This window comes from Schistocerca gregaria, unplaced genomic scaffold (genome assembly GCF_023897955.1).
Source record: "Schistocerca gregaria isolate iqSchGreg1 unplaced genomic scaffold, iqSchGreg1.2 ptg000255l, whole genome shotgun sequence".
In the NCBI taxonomy this organism is placed as follows: domain Eukaryota; kingdom Metazoa; phylum Arthropoda; class Insecta; order Orthoptera; family Acrididae; genus Schistocerca; species Schistocerca gregaria.
In genome coordinates, this window is record NW_026061761.1 from 500,557 (window position 1) to 527,770 (window position 27,214).

Consider the following 27,214-nt stretch of genomic DNA (forward strand, 5'->3'; position numbering starts at 1 on the left):
TCCAAGCAACTAACGTGGCTACTGTCACCGCATCGAACATCGTCTGCGAGTCCACAAGCTTGTGTTTGTTGCACCACTCCCCGTTTACTTAAACCCAGGACTCTAACATTGATGGTACGACACAGAACTTGCATCACGATTGAGAGATACAGGTTTCATGCCGAATTTTCTCCAAGCAATTAACTTGGCTCATGTCACCACATGGAACCTCGTCTGGGAGTCCACAAGCTTGTGTCCGATGCATCACTCCCCGTCTACATAAATCCCAGCACCTGTACGTTGATGGTGTAATACAGAAATGGCATCGTGGTTGAGAAATACATGTTTGATGCCGAATTTTCACCAAGTGACTTAACGTGGATAATGTAACCGTATGGAACGTCGTCTGGGAGTCCACATGCTTTTGTCCGAGGCACAACTCCCTGTTTCCTTAAACCCCAGCACCCTTACATTGATGGTGCGAAACAGAAAGTGCATCGCCATTGAGAAATACAGTCCGATGCATCACTCCCCGTCTACATAAATCCGAGCACCTGTACGTTGATGGTGTAATACAGAAATGGCATCGTGGTTGAGAAATACATGTTTGATGCCGAATTTTCACCAAGTGACTAACGTGGATAATGTAACCGTATGGAACGTCGTCTGGGAGTCCACATGCTTTTGTCCGATGCACAACTCCCTGTTTCCTTAAACCCCAGCACCCTTACATTGATGGTGCGAAACAGAAAGTGCATCGCCATTGAGAAATACAGTTTTTATGCCGAATTTTCTCCAAGCAACAAACGTGGCTCATTTTACCACATTGAACTTCGTCTGGGAGTCCACAAGCTTGTACCCAATGTACCACTCCCCGTTTACCTAAACCGCAGTACCCTTACATTATGGGGAGAAACAGAAATTGCTGCGCGATTGACAAATACATGTTTCATGCCGAATTTCCTCAAAGCAACTAACGTGGCTACTGTCACCGCATGGAACATCGTCTGGGAGTCCACAAGCTTGTGCCCGATGGAGCACTCCCTATTTACCTAAACCCCAGCACCCTTACATTGATGGTGCGACACAGAAATTGCGTTGCGATTAAGAAATACTGGTTTCATGCTGAATTTTCTCCAAGATCTACCGTGGCTCATATCAGCGCATGAAACTTCGTCTGGGAGTCCAGAAACTTGTGTCAGATGCACCACCCCCAGTTTACCTAAACCCCACGACCATTATATTGATGGTGCAACACAGAAATTGCAACGAGATTGAGAAATACCAGTTTCATGCCAAATTTTCTCAAATCAAGTAACTTGGCTACTATCAACGCATGGAACATCGTCTGGGAGTCCACAAGCTTGTGTCCGATGAACCACTCCCATTTACCTAAACCCCAGCACCCTTACATTGATGGTGCGACACAGAAATTGCATCGCGATTGAGAAATACCGGTTTCATGAAGAATTTTCTCCAAGCAATTAACATGGCTCATGTCACCGCATGGAACTTCGTCTGAGAGTCCACAAGCTTGTGTCCCATGCACAACTCCCTGTTTCCCTAAACCCCAGCAACCTTACATTCAAGGTGCGACACAGAAATTGCATCGTGATTGAGAAATACAGGTTACATGCCGAATTTTCTCCAAGCAACTAACATGGCTCATGTCACCGCATGGAACTTCGTCTGAGAGTCCACAAGCTTGTGTCCCATGCACAACTCCCTGTTTCCCTAAACCCCAGCAACCTTACATTCAAGGTGCGACACAGAAATTGCATCGTGATTGAGAAATACAGGTTTCATGCCGAATTTTCACCAAGCAACTAACGTGAATCATGTCACCGCATGGAACGTCGTCTGGGAGTGCACAAGCTTTTGTCCGATGCACAACTCCCTGTTTCCCTAAAACCAGCATCCTTACATTGATGGTGTGACACAGAAATTGCATCGCAATTGAGAAATACAGGTTTCATGCCGAATTTTCTCCAAGCAACTAATGTAGCCCATGTCGCTGCATGGAACTTCGTCTGGGAGTTCACACGCTTGTGTCCGATGAACCACTCGCCGTTTACCTATACCCCACAACCCTTACATTAATGATGTGACACAGAAATTGCATCGCGATTGAGAAATACAGGTTTCATGACGATTTTTCTCCAAGCAACTAATGTGGTACATGTCACCGCTTGGAACTTCGCCAAGGAGTATACAAGCTTGTGTCCGATGCACCAGTCATCGTTTACCTAAACCCCACAAGCCTTATATTGATGGTGCGACACAGAAATTGCAACATGATTGAGAAATACAGGTTCATGTCAAATTTTCTCCAAGCAACTAATGTGGATCAAGTCACCCCATGGAACGTCGTCCCGGAGTCCACAAGCTTTTGCCGATACACAACTAACCCGTTTACCTAAACTCCAGCACCCTTACATTGATGGTGCTACACAGAAATTGCATCGCGATTGAGAAAATACTGGTTTCATACCGAATTTTCTCCAAGCAACTAACGTGGCTAATGTTACCGCATGGAAATTCGTCTGGGAGTCCACAAGTTTGTGTCCGATGCACCATTCCCCGTATACCTAAAGCCCAGCACCCTTATATTGATGGTGCAAAACAGAAATTGATCCACGATTGAAAAATACAGGTTTCATGCCGAATTCTCTCCTAGCAACTGACTTGGCTAATGTCACCACATGGAACTTCGTGTGAGAGACCACAAGCTTGTGTCGGTTGCAGCAACTCCCCGTTTACCTAAACCCCAAGACCCTTACATTGATGAGGTGACACAGAAATTACATCGCGATTGAGAAATACAGGTTTAATGCCGAATTTTCTCCAAGCAACTAACGTGGCTACTGCCACCGCATGGAACTTCGTCTGGGAGTCCACAAGCTTGTCTTCGATGCACCACTCCCCATTTACCTAAACCAAAGGATCCTTACATTAATAGTGTGACACAGAAATTGCATCGCAATTGAGAAATACAGGTTCCTTGCCTAATTTTCTCCAAGCAAATTACGTGGCTCATGTCATCGCATGGAACTTCGTCTGGGAGTACACAACATTCCCCGTTTATCTAACGCCAGCACCCTTACATTAATAATGTGACACAGAAATTGCATCACAATTGAGAAATATAGGTTTCATGCCGAATTTTCTCCAAGCAACTAACGTGGCTCATGTCACTGCATGGAACTTCGTCTGGGAGACCACTAGCTTGTGTCCGATGCACCACTCCCCGTTTACCTAAACCCCACCACCCCTATATTGATGGTGCGACACAGATATTGCAACGAGATTGGGAAATACAGGTTTCATGCCGAATTTTCTCCAAGCAACTAACATGGCTACTGTCACCACATGGTACTTCGTCTGAAAGTCCACAAGCTTGTGTCTGATGAATCACTCCCCATTTACCTAAACCCGGCACCCGTACGTTGACTGTTCTGTACAGAAATTGCATCATGATTGAGAAATACATGTTTCATGCCGAATTTTCACAAAACATCTAACGTGGATCGTGTCACCGCATTCAACTTCGTCTAGGAGACCACAACCTTGTGTCCGATACACCACTCTCCGTTTACCTAAAACCCACCACCCTTACATTGATGGTGCGACACAGAAATTGCATCGTGATTGAGAAATACAGGCTTCATGACGAATTTGTTCCAAGTAACTAACGTGGCTCATGTCACCGCATGAAACTTCGTCTGGGAGTCCAGAAGCTTGTATCCGATGCACCACTCCCCATTTACGTAAACCCCAGCTTCCTTACATTGATTTTGCGACACAGAAATTGCATCGCCATTGAGAAATACACGTTTCATGCCCAATTTTCTCCAAGCAACTGAAGTGGCTACTGACAGCGCATGGAACATCGTCTGGGAGTCCACATGCTTGTGTCCAACGCACCACTCCGTAATTCCCTAAACCCCAGCTCCCTTACATTGATGGTGCGACACAGAAATTGCATCGCGTTTGATAAATTCAGGTTTCATGAGAAATTTTCTCCACGCAACTAACGTGGCTACTGTCATCGCATGGAACTTCGTCTGGGAGTCCACAAGCTTGTGTCCCATGTACAACTCCCTGTATCACTAAACCCCAGCCCCCTTACATTCAAGGTGCGACACAGAAATTGCATCGCGATATAGAAATACAGGTTTCATGACGAATTTTCTCCAAGCAACTAACGTGGCTCATGTCACCACATGGAACTTCGTCTGGGAGTCCACAAGCTTGTGTCCCATGTACCACTCCCCGTTTACCTAAACCCCAGCACCCTTACATTGATGGTGCGATACAGAAATTGCTTCGCGATTGAGAAATACAGGTTTAATGGCGAATTGCTCCGAGCAACTAACGTGGCTCATGTCACCGCATGAAACTTCGTCTGGGAGTTTAGGAGCTTATGTCCAATGCACCACTCCCCGTTTACCTAAACCCCAGTTCCCTTACATTGATGGTGCGACACAGAAATTGCATCGCGATTGAGAAATTCAGGTTTCATGAAATATTTTCTCCACGCAACAAACGTGGCTTCTGTCATCGCATGGAACTTCTTCTGGGAGTCCACAAGTTTGTGTCTGAGGCACCACTCCCTGTTAACCTAAACCACAGCACCCTTACATTGACGATGTGACACAGAAATTGCATGACGATATAGAAATACAGGTTTCAGGACGAATTTTCTCCTAGCAACTAACGTGGCTCATGTCATCGCATGGATCTTCGTCAGGGACTCCACAAGCTTGTGTCCGATGCACCATTCTCCGATTGCCTAACCGCAGCACCCTTACATTATTGATGTGACACAGAAATTGCGTCTCGATTGAGAAATACAGATTCCATGCTGAATTTTCTCCAAGCAACTAACGTGGCTCTGTCACCGCATGGAACTTCGTCTGGGAGTCCACAAGCTTTTGTCCGATGCACAACTCCCTGTTACCCTAAACCCCAGTACCCTTACATTCAGGATGCGACATAGAAATTGCATCGCGATTGAGAAATACAGGCTTCATGCCGAAGTTTTGCCAAGCAACTAACATATCTCTGTCACCACATGGAACTTCGTCAGTGAGTACACAAGCTTGTGTCCGAGGCACCATTCCCACACACTCTCTGATCGCTTTGAGCAAGAGAACGGTGTCCCCCAGGGCGGTGTTTTAGGCGTTACCCTCTTTCCCATAGCCATCAACAGTATAACGTCTACAGTGAGGAGTCCAGTACAGTGCTCCTTATTTGTGGACGACTTTGCTGTTTTCTGTTCCTCCTCCAGTGTTGCAACTGTGAGCCGTCAGTTGCAGCTAACAGTGCGGCGGTTAGAGCAGTGGGCTGCAAAGACGGGTTTTCGGTTCTCTGCCGATAAGTGTGTTTGTGTTCATTTTAATCGTTCTCGTCGTCTTTTTACTTTGCCTGCCTTGCATATGGGGGATACTGTCCTACATTTTAGAGCCACAGTGCGGTTTCTAGGCATAATTTTTGACTCCAGGTTGTCATGGCTGCCACACCTACGTGACTTGAAAGCCAGAACCCTGAAGGCACTCAACATCCTCAAGTGCCTCAGCCACAGGTCTTGGCGAGCGGACAGGGCGCGTCTCCTTCAGTTTTACCGAGCTTTCGTGCGTTCACGGTTGGACTATGGGTGCACAGTATATGGGTCAGCGAGGCCTTCTTATTTGCAGATCCTTGATGCTGTTCACCATGCTGGGATTCGACTGGCCACGGGTGCTTATCGGACCAGTCCCATACCCAGCCTCTGTGCTGAGGCTGGGGAACCGCCACTTACCATCCGGCGGCAGCTCCTGCTGGTGCGCCAGGCTTGTAAGTTTCTTGCAGCCCCCAGCTCGCCTGCTCACCATCTTGTTGCCCATCCACCTTTGGACCGCCTTTTTTCCCGCCGTCCCCGGGCAACGTTGCCGTTTGGGATCCGTGTGCAACGTGTACTAGAGTCCCTCGGTGTGGAGTCTGTACAACCCCAAATCCAGGGTTTTAACCGCCTGCCACCCTGTTTACTGAAGAGGCCCGGAGTGATTTTAGATTTATTGCAGTACAAGAGAGATTGCACTCCTGCCAACGTTTTTAATGCAGCATTTTCTGCCATTTTATGTGAGCACCACGATTATGTAGCTGTTTTTACGGATGGGTCGAAACAAGGGGATTCTGTTGGGTGCTCAGTTGTTTTTCCAGATCGTGTCTTCAAGGTCCGCCTGCCTCAGACTTTCGCTGTCATTGATGCAGAATTGTCTGCGATCTTGCGGGCACTGGAGCACATGAGACATTCATCCTCTGCTAAATTTCTTGTTTGTTCCGATTCACTCAGTGCCCTTCACTTATTGCAACGTTTGTATCCGGCAGACAAAACTGTCCAGACCATCCAGGACGCCCTCCTCCGAATACAGCGACTGGGGAAGGTTGTAGCTTTGTGCTGGGTTCCGGGGCGTGTCGGCATTGCTGGAAATGAAAGGACAGATCTCGCAGCCAAGGAGGCGTGTCTCGCCCCACAAGTATCTCAGTGTGCTATCCCCTTGCACGCACTCACCTCACTGTTGACCTCACGGGTTATGCGTCGGTGCGAGGATGAGTGGCTGGAAGTGACTGACAATAAGCTCCGTATAGTCAAGCCCACAACGCGTGTCTGGTGTACTTCCTTTCAGCCCCATCGACAGGATGAGGTCCTCCTCACTCGGCTTCGAATAGGCCACAGCACTATGACGCATGGCTACCTGCTCTGGCGAGAGGACCCTCCAATGTGTGGTGCTTGCGGCGTACAGGTCGCTGTGCGCCACGTTTTATTGGATTGCTTTTTATTTTCTGACCAGCGGGCCGCAGCTGACTTGCCAGCGGATATGCCATCTCTTTTAGGCAACACACGGACGAATGTGGCTAAAGTTTTAAAGTTCTGTGACATGTCAAATGTTTTTATAAAGATTTTAGGGAGAGGATTATAATTTCCTCGCTGTGTGATAAGCTAGCCCATATTTTATGTAAGTGGGCAGCCAATAACAATTTCCTGTGACATTCTTGTTGCTATGTTCCCCCTTTCCTTACGTTTTACTTTCTTATCTAACATTTTAATTCTTTTCCTGCTTCCTTTCTGTGCGAGCTTTAGATTTCTTCGGTGTGTCCACGTTCGTTCCTTTTAATGTGTGTCAGGGCGCTGATGATCTCGATGTTGAGCGCCCATAAGCCCCAACACAACAAAAAAAACAGCTTGTGTCAGATGAAGCACTCTCCCATTTACCTAAACCCCAGCACACTTACATTGGTAGTGCGACACAGAAATTGCATCGCGATTGAGAAATACAGGTTTCTTGACGAATTTTCTCTAAGCAACTAACGTGGCTAATGTCACCGCATCGAACTTCGTCTGGGAGTCCACAAGCTTGTGTCCAATGCACCACTCCCCGTTTACCTAAACCCCATCACCCTTACATTATGGTGCGAAACAGAAATTGGTGTGCGATTGAGAAATACAGGTTTCATGCCGAATTTTCTCCAAGCAACTAACGTGGCTACTGTCACCGCACGGAACTTCGTCTGGGAGTCCACAAGCTTGTGTCCGATGCACCACTCCCCGTTTACCTAAACCCCAGCACCCTTACATTGATGGGGCGACACAGAAATTGCATCGCCATTGAGAAATACAGGTTTCATGCCGAATTTTCTCCAAGCAACAAACGTGGCTACTGTCACCGCATGGAACTTCATCTGGAAGTCCACAAGCTTGTGTCCGATGCACCACTCCCCGTTTACCTAAACCTAGCACCCTTACATTGATGGTGCGACACAGAAGCTGCATCGCCATTGAGAAATACAGATTTGATAACGAATTTTCTACAAGCAACTAACATGGCTACTGTCACCGCATGGAACTTCGTCTGGGAGTCCACAAGCTTGTGTCCGATGCACCACTCCCCATTTACCTTAACCCCAGCACCCTTACATTGATGGGGTGGCACAGAAATTGCATCGCAATTGAGAAATACAGGTTTCATGCCGAATGTTCTCCAAGCAACTAACGTGGCTACTGTCAATTCATGGAACTTCGTCTGGGAGTCCACAAGCTTGTGTCCGATGCACCACTCCACGTTTACCTAAACCCCAGCACCCTTACATTGATGATGCGACACAGAAATTGCATTGCCATTGAAAAGAAAGGTTTGATAACGAATTTTCTACAAGCTACTAACATGGCTCATGTCACCGCATGAAACTTCGTCTGGGAGTCGAGAAGCTTGTGTCCGATGCACCACTTTCCGTTTACCTGAACCCCAGCACCCTTACATAGATGGTACGACACAGAAATTTTATCGCCATTGAGAAATGCAGGATACATCCCGAATTTTATCCAAGCAACTAAAGTGGCTACTGTCAACGCATGGAACTTCGTCTAGGAGTCCACAAGCTTGTGTCCGATGCACCACTCACCGTTTACATTAACCCCAGCACCCTCATTATGATGGTGCAACACAGAAATTGCATTGCCTTTGAGAAATACAGGTTTGATGCCGAATTTCCTCCAAATAACTAACGTGGCTCATGTCACAGCATATATCTTCGTCTAAGGGTCCACAAGCTTGTGTCCGATGCACTACTCCCCGTTTACCTAAACAACAGCACCCTTACATTGATGGTACGACACAGAAATTGCATCGCCATTGAGAAATACAGGTTTCATGCTGAATGTTCTCCAAGCAACTAACGTGGCTACTGTCACCGCATGGAACTTCGTCTGGGAGTCCACAAGCTTTGGTCCGATGCACCACTCACTGTTTACCTAAACCCCAGCACCCCTACATTGATGGGGCGACACAGAAATTGCATCGCCATGGAGAATTACAGGTTTCATGCCGAATGTTTTCCAAGCAACTATCGGGCTACTGTCTCCGCATGGAACTTCGTCTAGGAGTCCACAAGCTTGTGTCCGTTGCACCACACACCGTTTACATAAACCCCAGCACCCTTACATTGATGGTGCGACACAGAAATTGCATATCGATTGAGAAATACTGGTTTCATGCGGAATACTCTCCAAGGTACTAATGTGGCTACTGTCAACGCATTGAACTTCGTCTGGGAGACCACGGGCTTGTGTCCATTGCACCACTCCCACTTTACCTAAGTCACAGCACCCTTACAATGATGGTGTGACATAGAAATTGAATCGCTGTTGAGAAATACATGTTTCATGCCGAATTCTCTCCAAGCGACTAACGTGGCTACTGTCACCGCATGAAACTTCGTCTAAGAGTCCACAAGTTTGTGTCTGATGCACCACTCCACATTTACCTAAACCCCAGCACCCTTACATTGATGGTGCGACACAGAAATTACATCCCGATTGAGAAATACATGTTTCATGCCTAATGTTCCCCAAGCTACCAACGTCTCTCATGTCACCGCATGAAACTTCGTCTGGGAGTCCGGAAGCTTGTGTCTGATGCACCACTCCCCGTTTACCTAAACTCCAGCATCCTTACATTGATGGTACAACACAGAAATTGCATGGCGATTCAGAAATACATTTTCATGCCGAATTTTCTCCAAGCAACAAACGTGGCTAATGTCTCCGCATGGAACTTCGTCTGGGAGTCCACAAACTTGTGTCCGATGCACCACTACCCCTTATTTCAGTCCCAGCTCCCTTACATTTGTGGTATAACACAGAAATTGCATCACGAATGAGAAATACTGGTTTCATGCCGAATTTTCTCCAAGCAACTACCGTGGCTACTGTCACCGCATGCAACTTCGTCTGGGAGTCCAGAAGCTTGTATCCAATGCACCACTCACCGTTTACCTAAACCCTAGCACCCTTACATTGATGGTGCGACACAGAAATTGCAGCGCCATTGAGAAATACAGGTTTGATAACGAATTTTCTACAAGCAACTAACATGGCCACTGTCACTGCATGAAACTTCGTGTGGGAGTCCACAAGCTTGTGTCCAATGCAAAACTCCCCGTTTACCTACACCCTATCACCCTTACATTGATGTTGAGACACAGAAATTGCATTGCGATTGAGAAATATAGGTTTCATGCCGAATTATCATCAAGGAACTATCGTAGCTATTGTCACCGCATGGAACTTCGTCTGGGAGTCCAAAAGCTTGTGTCCGATGCACCACCCACTGTTTACCTAAACCCCAGCGCCCTTACATTGATGGGGTGACACAGAAATTGCATCACGATTGAGAAATACAGGTTTCTTGCCTCATGTTCCCCAAGCAACTAACGTGGCTCAAGTCAAAGCAGGAAACATCGTCTGGGAGTCCACAAGCTTGTGTCCGATGCACCACTCCCCGCATACCTAAACCCCAGCAGCTTTACATTCATGGTGCAACACAGAAATTGCATCGTGATTGAGAAATACAGGTTTCATTCAAAATTTTCTCCAAGCAACTAACGTTGCTACTGTCACCGCATGCAAAGTCGTCTGGGAGTCTATAAGCTTGTGTCCGATGCACCACTCCCCGTTTACCTAAACCCCACCACCCTTACATTGATGGTGCGACACAGAAATTGCATCGCGATTAAGAAATACAGGCTTCAAGCCGAATTTTCTCCAAACAACTAACGTGGCTACTGCCACCGCATGGAACTTCGTCTGGGAGTCCACAAGCTTGTGTCCGATGCACTACTGCCCATTTACCAAAACCCCAGCACCCGTACATAGGTGGTGCAACACAGAAATTGCATCGCGACTGAGAAATACCCGTTTCATGCCGAATTTTCTGTAAGCAACTAACGTGGCAACTGTAACCGCATGGAACTTCGACTGGGAGTCCATAAGCTTGTGTCTGATGCACCATGTCCCTTTTACCTAAACCCTAGCACCCTTACATTGATGGTGCGACACAGAAATTTCATCGCGATTGAGAAATACCGGTTTCATGCCGAATTTTCTGTAAGCAACTAGCGTGGGTACTGTGACCGCATGGAACTTCGTCTGGGAGACCACAAGTTTGTGTCCGATACACCACGTCACGTTTACCTAAACCCCATCACCCTTACATTTATGGTGCGACACAGAAATTGCATCACCATGAGCAATACAGGTTTCAATCCGATTTTTCTCCAAGCAACTATCGTGGCTAATGTTAATGCATGGAACTTCGTCTGCGAGTCCACAAGCTTGTTTCCGATCCAATACTCCCCATTTACCTAAACCACAGCACCCTTTCATTGATGATGCGACTCAGAAATTGCATCTCAATTGAGAAATACAGGTTTCATGCCGAATTTTCTCCAAGCAACTAACGTGGCTACTGTCACCTCATGGAACTTCGTCTAGGAGTCCGCAAGCTTGTGTCCGATGCACCTCTTCCTGTTTACCTAAACCTCAGCACCATTATATTGATGGTGCGATACAGGATTTGCATCGCGATTGAGAAATAGAGGTTTCATGCCGATTTTTCTCCATGCAACTAACATGGATCATGTCACCTCATGGAACTTCGTCTGTGAGTCCACGAGGTTTGTCCGATGCCCAACTCCAAGTTTCCTTCGTCTCCAGCACCGTTGCATTGATGGTGCAACATAGAAATTGCATCGCGATTGAGAAATACCGGTTTTATGCCGAATTTTCTGTAAGCAACTAACGTGGCAACTGTCACCGCATGGACTTTCGTCTGGGAGTCCACAAGCTTGTGTCTGTTGCACCACACCCCTTTTACCTAAACCCCAGCAACCTTACAGTGATGGCAGACACAGAAACTGCTTTGCGATTGAAAAAGACAGGTTTCATGCTGAATTTTCTTCAAGCAACTAACGTCGCACATATCACCGTTTGAATCTTCGTCTTGGAGTCCAGAAGCTTGTGTCCGATGCGCCACTCCCCGTTTACCTAAACCACAGCACCCTTACATTGATTGTGCTATACAGAATTTGCATTGCGATTGAGAAATACAGGTATCATGCCGAATTATCTCCAAGCAACTATCGTGGCTCATGTAACCTCATGAAACTTCGACTGGGAGTCCAGAAGCTTGTGTCCGATTCACCACTCCCTGTTTACTCAAACCCCAGCGCCCTTACATTGATGATACGACACAGAAATGGCATCGCCATTGAGAAATACAGGTTTTATGCCGAATTTTCTCCAAGCAACTAACATGGCTATTGTCACCGCATGGAACTTCGTGTGGGAGTAAACAAGCTTGTGACCAATGCAACACTCTCCGTTTACCTAGACCCTAGCACCCTTACATTGATGGTGAGACACACAAATTGCATCGCGATTGAGATATACAGGTTTCATGCCGAATTATAATCAAGCAACTATCGTGGCTATTGTCACCGCATGGAACTTCGTCTGGGAGTCCACAAGCTCGTGTCCGATGCACCACTCCACGTTAACTAAACCCCAGCACCCTTACATTAGTGGTGCGACACAGAAATTGTATGGCGATTCAGAAATACATGTTTCAAGCCGAATTTTCTCCAAGCAACTAATGTGGCTACTGTCAACGCATTGAACTTCGTCAGGGAGTCCAAAAGCTTGTGTCCGATGCACCACTCCCCGTTTACCAAAACCCCAGCACCCTTACATTGGTGGTGCAACACAGAAATTGCATCGCGATTGAGAAATACCGGTTTCATGCCGAATTTTCTGCAACCAACTAGCGTGGGTACTGTCACCGCATGGAACTTCGTCTGGGAGACAAGTTTGTGTCCGATACACCACGTCACGTTTACCTAAACCCCATCACCCTTACATTTATGGTGCGACACAGAAATTGCATCACCATGAGCAATACAGGTTTCAATCCGATTTTTCTCCAAGCAACTATCGTGGCTAATGTTAATGCATGGAACTTCGTCTGCGATTCCACAAGCTTGTTTCTGATGCATCACTCCCCATTTACCTAAACCACAGCACCCTTTCATTGAACATGCGACACAGAAATTGCATCTCAAATGAGAAATTCAGGTTTCATGCCGAATTTTCTCGAAGCAACTAACGTGGCTACTGTCACCTCATTCAACTTCGTCTACGAGTCCACAAGTTTGTGCCCGATGCACCACTCCCTGTTTACCTAAACCCCTAGCACTCTTATATTGATGGTGCGACACAAAAACTGCATCGATCGCGATTGAAAAATACAGGTTTCATGCCGAAATTTCTCCAAGCAACTAACGTGGCTACTGTCACCTCATGGAACTTCGTCTAGGAGTCCACAAGCTTGTGTCCGATGCACCACTTCCTGTTTACCTAAACCCCAGCACCATTACATTGATGGTGCGACACAGAATTTGCATCGCGATTGAGAAATACAGGTTTCATGCCGATTTTTCTCCATGCAACTAAAGTGGATCATGTCACCGCATGGAACTTCGTCTGTGAGGCCACGAGGTTTGTCCGATGCACAACTCCATGTTTCCCTCGATTCCAGCACCGTTACATTGATGGTGCAACACAGAAATTGCATCGCGATTCAGAAATACCGGTTTCTTGCCGAATTCACTGTAAGCAACTAACGTGGCAACTGTCACCGCATGGAACTTCGACTGGGAGTAAACAAGCTTGTGTCCGATGCACCATGTCCCTTTTACCTAAACCCTTGCACCCTTACATTGATGGTGCGACACAGAAATTGCATCGCGATTGAGAAATACCGGTTTCATGCCGAATTTTCTCCAAGCAACTAACGTGGGTACTGTCACCGCATGGAACTATCGTCTGGGAGTCCACAAGCTTGTGTCTGATGCACCACACCCCTTTTACCTAAACCCCAGCAACCTTACAGTTATGGACGACACTGAAATTGCAACGCGATTGAAAAAGACAAGTTTCATGCTGAATTTTCTCCAAGCAACTAACGTCGCTCATGTCACCGTATGAATCTTCGTCTTGGAGTCCAGAAGCTTGTGTCCGATGCACCACTCCCCGTTTACCTAAACCACAGCACCCTTACATTGATTGTGCTACACAGAAATTGCATTGCGATTGAGAAATACAGGTTTAATGCCGAATTATCTCCAAGCAACTACCGTGGCTCATGTCACCGCATGAAACTTCCACTGGGAGACCAGAAGCTTGTGTCCAATTCACCACTCCCTGTTTACTCAAACCCCAGCACCCTTACATTGATGATACGACACAGAAATGGCATCGCCATTGAGAAATACAGGTTTTATGCCGAATTTTCTCCAAGCAACTAATATGGCTACTATCACCGCATGGAAGTTCGTCTGGGAGTCCACAAGCTTGTGTTCGTTGCACCACTCCCCGTTTTCCTAAACCCCAGCACCCTTACATTGATGGGACGACAAGAAATTGCATAGCCATTGAGAAATACAGGTTACATGACGAATTATCTCCAAGCATCTAACGTGCTTAATGTCACCGCATGAAACTTTGTCTGGGAGTCCAGAAGCTTGTGTCTGATTTACCACTAGCTGTTTACCTAAACCCGAGCACCCTTACATTGACGTTACGGCACAAAAATTGCATCGCGATTGAGAAATACAGGTTACATGACGAATTATCTCCAAGCATCTAACGTGCTTAATGTCACCGCATGAAACTTCGTCTGGGAGTCCAGAAGCTTGTGTCCGATGCACCACTTCCCCTTTTACCTAACCCCAGCCCCCTTACATTGATGGAACGACACAGGAATTACATCGCCAATGAGAAATACAGGTTTCATGCCCTATGTTCTCCATGCAAGTATCGTGTCTACTGTCACCTTGTCTCCGATGCACCACTCAACATTTACCTAAACCCCAGCACCCCTACATTGATGGTGCGACACAGAAATTGCATCGCGATTGAGAAATACAGGTTTCATGCCGGATTTTCTCCAAGCTACTAACGTGGCTTCTGTCAACGCATGGACTTCGTCTGGGAGTCCACAAGCTTCTGTCCGATGCACTACTACCTGTTTAACTAAACCCCAGCACCCTTACATTGATGGTGCGACACAGAAACTGCATCGCGAATGAGAATTATAGGTTTCATGCCGAATTTTCTCCAAGCAACTAACTTGCCTTCTGTCACCGCATGGAACTACGTCTGGGAGTCCACAAGCTTGTGTCCGATGCACCACTCCCCATTTACCTAAATCCCAGCACCCTTACATTGATGGTGCGCCACAGAAATTACATTGCGATTGAGAAATACAGGTTTCATGCCGAATTTTCTCCTAGCAACTAACGTGGCTACTGTCAACGCATGGACTTCGTCTAGTCCACAAGCTTGTGTCCAATGCACCACTTCCCGTTTACCTAACCCCAGCACGCTTACAATGATGGTGGGACACAGAAATTGCATCGCCATTGAGAAATACAGGTTTCATGCTGAATTTTCACCAAGCAACTAACGTGCCTACTGTCACCGCATTTAACTTCGTCTGGAAGTACACAAGCTTGTGTCCGATGTACCACTCCCCGTTTACCTAAACCCCAGCACCCTTATATTGATGGGACGACAAAAAATTGCATCGCCATTGAGAAATACAGGTTTCATGACGAATTTTCTCGAAGCAACTAACGTGGCTACTGTCTGCGCACGTAACTCCGTTTGGGAGTCCACAAGCTTGTGTCCGATGCACCACTCCCCGTTAAACTTAACCCCACTACCTTTACATTGATGTTGCGACACAGAAATTGCACGCGATTGAGAAATACAGGTTTCATTCCGAATTTTCTCCAAGCAACTATCGTGCCTACTTTCACCGCATGGAACTTTGTCTGGGAGTCCACAAGCTTGTGTCCATGCACCACTCCACGTTCACGTAAACCCCAACACCCGTACATTGGTGGGACGACACAGAAATTGCCTCGCGATTAAGAAATACATGTTTCATGCCGAATTTTCTCCAAGCAACTAACATGGCTCATGTCAACGCATGGAACTTCGTCTCGGAGGCCACAAGCTTGTGTGCGATGCACCGCTACCGATTACCTAAACCCCAGCACCCTTACTGTGATGGTGTGACACAGAAATTGCATCGCGATTGAGAAATACAAGTCTCATTTCGAATTTTCTCCGAGCAAGTAACGTGGCTAGTGTCACCGAATGGAACTCCGTCTGGGAGTCCACAAGCCTCTGTTCAATGCACCACTCCCCGTTTACCTAACCCCCAGCACCCTTACAATTATGGTGTGATACAAAAATTGCATATTGATGGAGAAATAGAGCTTTCATCCCGAATTTTCTCCAAGCAACTAACGTGGTTACTGTCACCACATGGAACTTCGTTTGGGAGTACACAAGCTTGTGTCCGATGCACCACTCTATGTTTACCTAAACCCCAGCACCCTTACATTGATGATGTGGCACAGAAATTCCATCGCAATTCAGAAATACAGGGTTCATGCCGAATTTTCTCCTAGGTACTAACGTGGCTGCTGTGAGAGCATGGAACTTCGTCTGGGATACTACAAGCATATGTCTGATGCACCACTCCCCATTTACCTAACCCCAGCATCCTTATATTGAGGGTTAGACACAGAAATTACATCGCCATTGAGAAATACATGTTGAATGATGAATTTTCTCCAAGCAACAACGTGGCTACTGTCAATTAATGGAACGTCGTCTGGGAGTCCACCTGCTTGTGTCCGATGCACCACACGCCGTACACCTAAACCCCAGCACCCTAATATTGAGGGTGCGACACAGAAATTGCATCGCCATTGAGAAATACATGTCCCATGCCTAATTCTCTGACACCGCATCGAAGTTCGTATGGGAGTCCACAAGCTTGTTTCCCATGCACCACTAAACGTTTACCTAAACCCCAGCACCGTCACATTGATGATGTGACACAGAAATTGTTTCGCGATTGAGAAGTACAGGTTTAATGCCGAATTTTCTCCAAGCAATTAACGTGGCTCATGTTACCGCATGGAACTTCGACTGGGAGCCCACAAGCTAGTGTTCGATGCACCACTCCCCGTTTACCTAAACCCAAGCACCCTTACATTGATGTTGCGTCACAGAAATTGCATTGCCATTGAGAAATACAAGTTTCATGCTGAATTTTCTCCAATCAACTAACGAGGCTCATGTCAGCGCATGGAACTTCATCACGGAGTTTACAAGCTTGTGTCCAATGCACCACTCCCTGTTTACTTAAACCCCAGCACCCTTACATTGATGGGACGACACAGAAATTGCATCGCTATTGAGATATACGAGTTTCATGCCGAATTTTCTCCAAGCAACTAACGTGCTTAATCTCACCGCATGGAACTTCGTCTGGGCGTACACAAGCTTGTGTCCGATGCATCACTCCCCGTTTACGTAAACCCCAGCACCCTTACATTGATGGTGCGACACAGAAATTGCATCGCGATCGAGAAATACAGGTATCTTGCCGAACTTTCTAAAAGCAACTAACGTGGCTACGGTCAACGCTTGGAACTTCTTCTGGGAGTCCACAAGCTTGTGTCCCATCACCACTCCACGTTCACCTAAACCCCAGCACCGTTACATTGATGATGCGAAACAGAAATTACATAGTGATTAAGAAATACAAGATTCATGCCGAACTTTCTCAAAGGAACTAACGTGAATACTGTCACCTCATGGAACTTCGTCTGGGAGTACACAAGCTTGTGTCCGATGCACCACTCTTCGTTTACCTAAACCCCAGCACACATACATTGATGATGCGACACATAAATTGCATCGCCATTGAGAAATACAGGTTTCATGCCGAATTTTCTCCAAGCAACGACGTGGGTCCTGTCACAGCATGGAACTACGTCTGGGAGTCCACAACCTTGTGTCCTATGCACCACTCCCTTTTTACCAAAACCCAGCACCCTTACATTGATGGTGCGACACAGAAGTTGCAGCGCGATTAAGAGATACAGGTTTCAAGCCGAATTTCCTCCAAGCTACTAATGTGGCTACTATCACTACATGGAACTTCGTCTGGGACCCCAGAAGATTGTGTCCAAGGCACCAATCCCCGTTTACCTAAACCCCAGCACCCTTACATTGATTATGTGATACAGAAATTGCATAGCGAAGGAGAAATACAGGTTTCAAGCCGAATTTTCTGCAAGCAACTAACATGGCTCATGTTACCGCATGAAACGTCGTCTGGGAGTCCACAAGCTTGTGTGCCATGCACCACTTCCCATTTACCTAAACCCAAGCACCCTTACATTGATGGTTCGACACAGAAATTGCATCGCGATGGGGAAATACAGGTTTAATGCCGAATTTTCTCCAAGCAACTGTCGTGGCTAGTGTCACGGAATGGAACTTGTCTGGGATTCCACAAGCTAGTGTCTGATGCACCACTCCCCGTTTCCCCTAAACACCAGCACCCTTTTATTGATGGAGCGAAACAGAAATTGCTTCGCCATTGAAAAATGCAGGTTTCATGACGAATTTTCTGCAAGCAACAAACGCGGCTACTATCGCCGCATGGAACTTCGTCTGGGAGTCCACAAGCTTGTGTCCGATGCACTACTCCCTGTTTACGTAAACTCCAGCACCCTTACATTGATGGCGTGACACAGCAATTGCATCGTGATTGAGAAATACAGGTTTCGTGCCGAATTTTCTCCAAGCAACTAACCTGGTAACTGTCACGGCATGAAACTTCGTCTGGGAGTCCACAAGCTTGTGTCCGATGCACCACTCCCCGTTTACCTAAGCCCTAGCACCCTTACATTGATGGTGTGACATAGAAATTGCGTCGCGATTGAGAAATACGGGTTTCATGCCAAATTTTTTCATAGCAACTAAGGTGGCTCATGTCACCACATGAAACTTCGTCTTGGAGTACAGAAGCTTTCGTCCGATGCTCCACTCCCCGTTTACCTAAACCCCAGCACCATTACGTTTACGGTGCGACACAGAAATTGCATCGCAACTGAAAAAAAAAAAAAGGTTTCATGACGAATTTTCTCCAAGCAACTAACGTGGCTCATGTAACTGCATGGAACTTCGTGTGGGAGTCCACAAGCTTATGTCCGATGCACAACTCCAAGTTTACCTAAACCCCAGAACCATTATATTGATGGTGCGACACAGAAATTGCATCGCGATTGAGAAATACAGGTTTCATGCCGAAATATCTCCAAGCAACTAACGTGGCTCATGTCACCGCATGGAAGTTCGTCTGGGAGTCCACAAGCTTGTGTCCGATGCACAACTCCAAGTTTACCTATACCATAGCACCCTTGCATTGATGGTGAGACACAGCAATTGCATCGCGATTGAGAAATACAGGTTTCTTGCCGAATTTTCCCCAAGCAACTAACCTGGCTACTGTCACGGCATGGAACTTCATCTGGGAGTCCACAAACTTGTTGCCGATGCACCACTCCCCGTTTACCTAAGCCCCAGCTCCCTTACTGTAATGGTGTGCCACAGAATTTGCATCTAGATTGAGAAATACTGGTTTCATGCCGAATTTTCTCCAAGCAACTAACGTGGCTCATGTCACCGCATGGAACTTCGTCTGGCAGTCCACATGCTTGTGTCCGATGCACCTCTCCCCGCTTACCTAAACCCCGACATCCTAATATTGAGGGTGCGACAGAGAAATTGCATTGCCATTGAGAAATACAGGTCTCATGCCGAATTCTGTCCAAGCAACTAACGTGGCTCATGTCACAGCATGGAAGTTCGTCTGGGAGACCACAAGCTTGTGTCCGATGCACCACTAACGGTTTACCTGAACACCAGCACCCTTACATTGATGGTCTGACACAGAAATTGCATAGCGAGTGAGAATTACGGGTTTCATGCGGAATTTCTTCATAACAACTAACGTGGCTCATGTCACATCATTAAACTTCGTCTTGGAGTCCAGAAGCTTTTGTCCTATGCACTACTCCCCGTTTACCCAAACCCCAGCACCATTACATTGATGGTGCGACACAGAAATTAGATCGCGATTGAGAACTACAGGTTTCATGCCGAAATTTCTCCAAGCAACTAACTTGGCTCATGTCACCGCATGGAACTTCCCTGGGAGTCCACAAGCTTGTGTCCAATGCACCACTCCCCGTTTACCTAAACCCCAGCACCCTTACATTGATGGAGCGACACAGAAATTGCATTGCGATTGAGAAATACAGGTTTCATGCCGAATTGCCTCCAAGCAACTAACGTGGCTAGTGTCACCGTTTGGAACTATGTCTGGGAGACCACAAGCTTGTGTCCGATGCACCACTCCCCGTTTACCTAAACCACAGCACCCTCTCGTTGATGGTGCAACACAGGAATTACACCACGATTAAGAAATACAGGTTTCAAGCCGAATTTTATCATAGCAACCGATGTGGCACTGTCACTACATGGAAATTCATCTGCGAGTCAAGAAGCTTGTGTCCAAGGCACCAATCCCCGTTTACCTAAACCCCAGCACCCTTACATTGATGGTGTGATACAGAAATTGCATAGCGATGTAGAAATACATGTTTCATGCCGAATTTTCTCCAAGCAACTAACATGGCTCATGTTACCGCATTAAACTTCGTCAGGGAGTCCACAAGCTTGTGTGCCATGCACCACTTCCCATTTACCTAAACCCCAGCACCCTTACATTGATGCTTCGACACAGAAATTGCATCGCGATGGGGAAATACAGTTTTAATGCCGAATTTTCTCCAAGCAACTGACGTGGCTTGTGTCACCGAATGGAACTTCGTCTGGGATTCCACAAGCTTGTGTCTGATGCACTACGCCCCGTTTACCTAAACCCCAGCACCCTTAGCTTGATGGTGCGACACTGAAATTGCATCGCGATTGAGAAATATATGTTTCATGACGAATTTTCCCCAAGCAACTAATGTGGCTACTGTCACTACATGGAACTTCGTCTGGGAGTCCAGAAGCTTGTGTCCAATGCACCACTCCCCGTTTAACTAACCCCAACACCCTAATATTGAGAGTGCGATACAGAAATTGCATCGCCGTTGAGAAATACAGGTCTCTTGCCGAATTCTCTCCAAGCAACTAACGTGGCTCATGTCACCGCATGGAAGTTCGTCTTGGAGTCCACAAGCTTGTGTCCGATGCACTACTCCCTGTTTACGTAAACACCAGCACCCTTATATTGATGGGGCGAAACAGAAATTGCTTCGCCATTGAAAAATGCAGGTTTCATGACGAATTTTCTCCCAGCAACAAACGCGGCTACTATCACCGCATGGAACTTCGTCTGGGAGTCCTCAAGCTTGTGTCCGATGCACTACTCCCCATTTACGTAAACTCCAGCACCCTTACATTGATGGCGTGACACAGCAATTGCTTCGCGATTGATAAATACAGTTTCATGCCGAATTTTCTCCAAGCGACAAATGTGGCTCATGTCACCGCATGGAACTTCATCTATGAGTCCACAAACTTGTGTCTGATGCACCACTCCCTGTATACCTAAACCCCAGCACCCTTTGATTGATGGTACGACACAGAAATTGCAAGGCGATTGAAAAATACAGTTTCATGCCGAATTTTCTCCAAGCAACTAACGTGGCTCGTGTCACCACATCGAACTTCGTCTGGGAGTCCACAAGCTTCTGTCCGATGCCCCACTCCTCTTTTACTTAAACCCCAGCACCCTTACATTGATGAGGTGACACAGAAATTGCATTGCGATTGAGAAATACAGGTTTCATGCCGACTTTTCTCCATGCAACTAACGTGGCTCATGTCACCGCATGGTACTTCGTCTGGGAGTCCACAAACTTGTGTCCGATGCACCACTCCCCATTTACCTAAACGCCAGCATCTTTGCGTTGTTGATGTGACACAGTAATTGCTTCACGATTGAGAAATACAGGTTTCATGGGGAATTTTCTCCAAGCAACTAACATGGCTACTGTCACCACATGGAACTTGGTCTAGAAGACCACAAGCTTGTGTCCGATGCACCACTCCCCGTTTACCTAAACCCCAGCACCCTTACATTGATGGTGCGACAAATAAATTGCATCGCCATTGAGAAATACAGGTTTCGTGATGAATTTTCTCCAAGCAACTAAAGTGGATACTGTCACCGCATGGAACTTCGTCTGGGAGTCCACAAGCTTGTGTCCGATGCACCACTACCCGTTTACTTAAACCCCAGGACCCTTACATTGATGGTGCGACACAAAAATTGCATCGCCATTGAGAAATACAGGTTTCATGTCGAATTTTGTCCTAGAAACTAACGTGGCTCATGTCAAGGCATAGAACTACGTCTGGGAGTCCACAAGCTTCTGTCCGATGCACCACTCCCCCTTCACCTAAACCCCTGCACCCTAATATCGATGGTGCGACACAGAAATTGCATCGCCATTGATAAATACAGGTTTCGTGACGAATTTTCTCCAAGCTACTAAAGTGGCTCATGTCACCGCATGGAACTTTGTCTGGGAGTCCACAAGCTTGTGTCCGATGCACCACTCCCCGTTTACCTAAACCCCAGCACTCTTAAATTGCTGATGTGACACAGAAATTGCATTGCTATTGAGAAATACATGTTTCATGCAGAATTTTCTCCAAGCAACTATTATGGCTACTGTCTCCGCATGGAACTTCGTCTGGTAGTCCACAAGCTTGTTTCTGATGCACCACTCTCCGCTTACCTAAACCCCAGCACCCTCACATTGATGATGCGACTCAGAAATTTCGTCACGATTGAGTAATATAGGTTCTATGCCTACTTTGCTCCAAGTGACTAATGCGGCTACTGTCACCGCAAGGCACTTGTTCTGCGAGTGCAGACGCTTGTTTCGGATGCACAGCTGCCCGCTTATCCAAACCCTAGCACCCTGACACTGATGATGTGACACAGAAATTGTGTCACGATTGAGTAATACAGGTTCCATGCCGACTGTTCTTCAAGCGAATAACGCAGCAAGTGTCATCGAATGAAACTTCGTCCACGAGTCCAGAAGCTTGTTTCCGGTGCACCACTGCCCGTTTTTGTAAAAAAACTTGCACCATCATATTGATGATGGGACACAAAAAATTGCGTCACGATTGAGTCATACAAGTTATATGCCATCTTTTCTCCAAGCAACTACTACAGTTACTGTCACAGCATTGAATTACGTCTGGGCGATCAGAAGCTATTTTCTGATGGACCACCTCCCATTTACCTAAACCCTAGCACCCTCACACTGTTGATGCGGCACAGAATTTGTGTCATGACTGAGAAATGAAGGTTCCATGCCGATTTTTCTCCATTCAACAAACGCGGAATCTGCCACTGCATGAGTAGTAGAGCAACCACGCTGCATTGTTGCCAAATTTATTTAAAATAGCGGCAATGTCTTCATCCAAGATGGCGGCATGTATATTTGGCAACAGCGCATTACGTCGTAGAAAATGGCGGATTTTGGCGGGAAAATAGGCCAATTGGGCTACCTCCACTAATCTAACCGCCGGAAAAAAGGCAGGAAATTTGAATTTTGGCGGGAAAATATGTCATTTGGGCTATATCCACTAACCTAACCCTCCAGAAAAAATGGTGCGAAATTTGAAATCCAACAGGATAATGCATGCAATATCATACTTGTCTTTATTATTATTCATTATTGTTGAATATCATTTATTAACATTCATTATCATTTATTATTATTTATATCATGCAAGTGTGTATGCATTTCATCTGTGTTAGTTCATACCCCTGGCACCAGAGAGTGCTGCTGTGTCATTCAAGATGACGAATTGTGGCTGGAAGAAAGCCAATTGGGCTAACTCCACTGAACTACCATTACCATTATCCTGCACATTCAGTCTTTGCTCAGCTGTAGTTGTCAAACCATCGCCATGTGTTCGATCATTGAGATGAATGTGGGTGATAGGGCAGCTTTCAATAACAGCATTTCATGTAGACGTTCGAGGGATAGCTGTAGCCACAGTTCACTACATGAGGTGTGGAAGTGTATGATAATGGAGGAGTGCTGGAGGAATAACTACAAGAATTCTGTTCAGCAGATTTCGGCAATGCAGAGAAATAGAGCCAGAATGCATCCCTTAACCAGCATATGCTCATGCGCATGCGCAAACTGCAGACATATTTACCATCAAGCATTCACTCTTCCAAAACCTAATAAACGTCCAGTTGATATCAATTCACTTCGGTCTAAGCAAATTGGTATACAATGTATATAAACTACTGGCCATTAAAATTGCTACACCAAGAAGAAATGCAGATCATAAACGGATATTCATTGAACAAATATGTTATACTAGAACTGACATGTGATTACATTTCAACGCAATTTGGATGCATAGATCCTGAGAAATCAGTACCCAAACAACTACTTCTGGTCATAATAACAGCCTTATACGCCTGGGCATTGAGTCAAGCAGAGCTTTAATAGCGTGTACAGGTACAGCTGCCCATGCAGCTTCAACACGATACCACAGTTCGTCAAGAGTAGTGACTGGCGTATAGTGACGAGCCAGTTGCTCGGCCACCATTGAGCAGACGTTTTCAATTGGTGAGAGATCTGGAGAATGTGCTGGCCAGGGCAGAAGTCAAACATTTTCTGTATCCATAAAGGCCCGTACAGGACCTGCAACATGAGGTCGTGCATTATCCTGCTGAAATGTAGGGTTTCGCAGGTATCCAATGAATGGTAGAGCCATGGTCGTAACACATCGGAAATGTAACGTCGACTGTTCAAAGCGCCTTCAATGCGAACGAGAGATGACCGAGACATGTAACCAATGGCACGCCATACCATCACGCTGGGTGATACACCAGTATGGCAATGACGAATACACGCTTCCAATGTGCATTCACCGTGATGTCGCCAAACACGGATGCGACCATTATGATGCTGTACACAGAACCTGGATTCATCTGAAAAAATGACGTTTTGCCATTCGTTCACCCAGGTTCGTAGTTGAGTACACCATCGCTGGCGCTCCTGTCTGTGATGCAGCTTCAAGGGTTAGCACAGCCATGGTCTCCGAGCTGATAGTCCATGCTGCTGCAAACGTCGTCGAACTGTTGGTGCAGATGATTGTTGTCTTGCAAACGTCCCCATCTGTTGACTGAGGGTGCGAGACGTGGCTGCGCGATCCGTTACAGCCATACTGATAAGATGCCCTTCATCTCGACTGCTAGTGATACGAGGCCGTTGGGATCCAGCACGGCTTTCCGTATCACCCTCCTGAACCCACCGATTCCATATTCTGCTAACAGTGGTTGGATCTAGACCAACGCGAGCAGCAATGTCGCGATAGGATAAACCGCAATCGCGATAGGCTACAATCCGACCTTTATCAAAGTCGGAAACGTGATGGTACGCATTTCTCCTCCTTACGCGAGGCATTACAACAACGTTTCACCAGACAACGCCGGTCAACCGCTGTTTGTGTATGAGAAATCGGTTGGAAACTTTCCTCCTGACAGCACGTTGTAGGTGTCGCCACCAGCGCCAGCCTTGTGAGAATGCTCTGAAAAGCTAATGATTTGCATATCACAGCGTCTTCTTCATATCTGTTAAATTTCGCGCTTGTAGCACGTCGTCTTCGTGATGTAGCAATTTTAATGGCCAGTAGTGCACCATTGTAGACCATCCTGCAGATTGTGTTCTATCAATGAGTTATTGGTGTTTGACCGCGATGTGTTTAGCAGCTGTGTAGTTTGTAAGCATAGAGCCAAGGACTACGTCCGTAGCCTCCTACACATGGAATTAAAGTACTCAGTAATGCTTGAAAACATGAAAAAAATACTGCCCCCCAATCAAATTCTTTGCAGCGAGATGTTATAAAAATACATTATCCATCTCATGGTAACATCTGCTACTGTTGGAACTGCTTGCTTTTCTAAAGCCCACATATGAGCTCGCAGCCCAGAAGAGACGATTGCCTCTCATCCAGCAGAGCGAAGAACTGATCTAGTTCAAGAGTTCACCGCTAGAGTACACTTCGATGGTCACGTGGTCACATCATTCAGCTAATAGGAGCACAGCATCATGATGGCGTAGATGGCTTGTATATAAGGAGGACTCAGCAGCTCCTCGATCTTTGTTCCCGTCAGTGATTAAGATGAAGTTCCACTCGCCACAGCAGAATAGGAGGAAGAAGCAACGGAAAAGCAAGTCCTAAAATTATTATTATTATTATTCTTTCTTTTCTCAGACGTTACGTGTGGTCAAAAATGGAAAGAGAAGCGGACCTTGATCAAGCGTCACTTCCTTTTAACTGTACGGTATATGTTACATTGCATTTAGGAACATTCGGGTAATTGATCATGTATCAATAATTACGGATTTCTATAGTTGTATATATAAGTTTGGATGTAGCTGTATTGCGTTGATGTACTGGTGGATATTGTGTGGTATGATTCCAATAGTTGATAAAATAATTGGTATAATGTCAACTTCATCCTGATGCCACATGTCCTTGACTGCTTCAGCCAGTTAGATGTCTTTTTCAATTTTTTCTCCTGTTTTCTTTTGTATGTTTGTTGTATTGGGTATGGATATTTCGATTAGTTTTGTTAATTTCTTCTTTTTATTGGTGAGTATGATGTCAGGTTTGTTATGTGGTGTTGTTTTATCTGTTATAATGGTTCTGTTCCAGTATAAATGTATTCATCATTCTCCAGTACATTTTGTGGTGTATACTTGTATGTGTGAACGTGTTGTTTTATAAGTTTATGTTGTAAGGCAAGCTGTTGATGTATTATTTTTGCTACATTGTCATGTCTCCTGGAGTATTCTGTATTTGCTAGTATTGTACATCCGCTTGTGATGTGATCTACTGTTTCTATTTGTTGTGTGCAAAGTCTGCATTTATCTGTTGTGGTATTCTGATCTTTAATAATGTGCTTGCTGTAATATCTGGTGTTTATTGTTTGATCCTGTATTGCAATCATGAATCCTTCCATCTCACTGTATATATTGCCTTTTCTTAGCCAGGTGTTGGATGCGTCTTGATCGATGTGTGGCTGTGTTTGATGATGCGGGTGCTTGCCATGTAGTGTTTTCTTTTTCCAATTTACTTTCTTCGTGTCTGTTGATGTTATGTGATCTAAAGGGTTGTAGAAGTGGTTATGAAATTGCAGTGGTGTAGCCGATGTATTTATATTTTATTATTATATATTTATTGTTATTAAATATTTTATTATTATTATTATTAGTTCCCGTGATGTCAGCATCAGCAGGTTCCAACCTGTCCCGGTCCTGTCCTGTAGCTGCACCCATGGCATCAGCATCAGCAGGTTCCAACCTGCCCCAGGCCACTCACGTGAAGTCCTCTGACTCGTCCACGCAGGGTCCTGTAGTGCAG